At 40.0% G+C, this 2,220-nt stretch overlaps 1 non-coding gene across 1 annotated transcript; it reads left to right on the forward strand.

The window, feature by feature from the left end:
- Positions 1-1,721: 1,721 nt before the first annotated feature.
- Positions 1,722-1,840, forward strand: LOC133375695 (5S ribosomal RNA). The gene has a single exon (XR_009760309.1). It is a non-coding gene; the product is annotated as a 5S ribosomal RNA (ribosomal RNA).
- Positions 1,841-2,220: the final 380 nt, after the last annotated feature.

Here is a 2,220-nt window from a genome sequence, read left to right on the forward strand (position 1 = left end):
TTGTGGAATTTTCTGACTTAGGAATGAGAAAATATGCTATGTCTGTGTGGGCATGATCTAACCAAAAGCACTAGCTTTTGGCTGGTTTGTATGTAAATTCTCTGTGTGCATTATAAACATGAATGAAAACAGCACTTCATTAAAGCCATAAGGTCTGAGGTGATGTAACCAGCCATTCTCCTGGATACCAGGCTAGTGCAGTTGGAATCACCTTTATGTGATCAGGCAGAGATATTTTACACAAGTTGGATTTGGGTGGTTATTAAGGCCATATGTTAGGCAGGTGGCTAGTGGAAATGTGTTTGGGCTGGTATCTTTCGTGGCCTTATTTCATATCTGTATTAAGCAGAATATATTAAAAAAGCAAGCCTTATTGGCCTTTCTAACTATTTCCTGTTGTGTACACTGTGGGTCTTTAAAAAATAAATCTTTAAATTGCTTTGAAAAATTCTGGATTCTTTCTATCTCCTCCCTGTGTCCTAGCAGGGACCTATCAAGGTACCCTGTTAGAGCAACTTAGACAGGCATTCAGCATAAACTTTTATTTGCATTGCACATTTGCAGTGAGATCGTTCAGTTGACAATATGAGCTTTGTCTCTCTAATGACTTTGCAAAAACAAAAGCCTCTCTGGGAGTTCTTGCAGAGAGAAACACTGATAGAATTACCTTGTAAATGTTAATGTGAGTACATTCCTCCTCAGCTTGAAAAATAAAGTTGGTAAATGATGTCCTGATAAAAGATGCATCTTTTAAAATTGGCTCTTTCATCTATGGAGTGTTCTTGTTCAAAGCTCAGTACTATACAACTGTGATTCATATTTCTATATATGGTAATTCTGCAAAATATGGGAAAGTTAAAATGTAATCCCTTTGTTGGAAGGTATGCATGCCTTTTGTTTATATAGAAGCTGGTAATGTTACTTTTGTTACATATGTCTGATTAGGATTTGCCAAGAAGGTTGTAAACCTGCTCCACAGGGAATACTCCCATTTCTTTTTCTAGCACTGGAGATTTTATTATTTCCATAAGCTTTCCATCTTATTGTGCTCTTTGTTTCAAGTCTCCCCAGCCCCAGCCCAACAAATTCTAGTTGTTGTTCTTGAAATCAACTTAATATATTGCATCAGATTTTAAAATAAATGCTGACAGCAGCAGTACTGGACCTAAATACCAGGCAGATAACACATGGTTTGAATAACTGAAAGCACCCCACAGAGTGTGGATCAAATCAAAATCCTTGGACAGTTATTGCTTAATGCTGATTCAAATCTCTGCCTTTAAAAACTTCTCCTTGATTTTTTTAAATAGAATCTTTGGGGGGTATATTCTGCTCTGGATGTATTTATGTAATTCCCATTGAAGCTAATGAGAGTTTCCAAGACTTCCTGGAACTGCATGTTCAATTACTTGGTCATCTTAAACCTTCATTTCTGAACTGGCAATCCAGTTCGAAACATCTGTGTTGGCATGTCTGCCTGCTGCACTGAAGTAATATTCCTGCAAGCCTGGCAAAAGGCTTATTGCATTGCACTGGTGCAAATAGCTACAACATCAGAACAGCCCTGCTGGATCAGGCCAGAGGCTCATCTCGTCCAGCATCCTGTTCTCACAGTAGCCAGCCAGATGCTTGGGGGAAGCCTTAACCAAGATATGAGCAAACAGCACTCTGCCCACTTGTGCTTTCCAACAACTGGTATACAGAGGCATACAGCTTCTAATGTCTACGGCCATACTGCCCTGAACATGCCCGATCTCATCTGATCTCGGAAGCTAAGCAGGGTAAGGCCAGGTTAGTACTTGGATGGGAGACCACCTGGGAATACCGGGTGCTGTAGGCCTAGAGGAAGCCACCTCTGAATACCTCTTACCATGAAAACCCTATGAATATATCCAAAAAGATTCATAGGATCACCATAAGTCGTAATCGACTTGAAGGCATATAACAACAACAAACAGCTTCTAATACTCTAGACAGTAAACAGCTACAATGGCTAGTTGCCACTGATAGCATTGTCCTTGATGAATTTATCTAAACCACTATTAAAGCAATTGGTGGCCATCATGACATCTTGTGGGAGTGAACTGCATAGTTTAACTGTGCCCTCTGTGAAGGAGCACCTCCTTTTTTCTGACCTGAATCTTCTGACATTCAGCTTCATTGGATGAGTCCAGGTCTAGTACTATGTGAGAGGGTGAAACACATCACTTTCTTCCCACC

Source organism: Rhineura floridana, chromosome 1, assembly GCF_030035675.1.
Source record: "Rhineura floridana isolate rRhiFlo1 chromosome 1, rRhiFlo1.hap2, whole genome shotgun sequence".
Classification (NCBI taxonomy): Eukaryota; Metazoa; Chordata; class Lepidosauria; order Squamata; family Rhineuridae; genus Rhineura; species Rhineura floridana.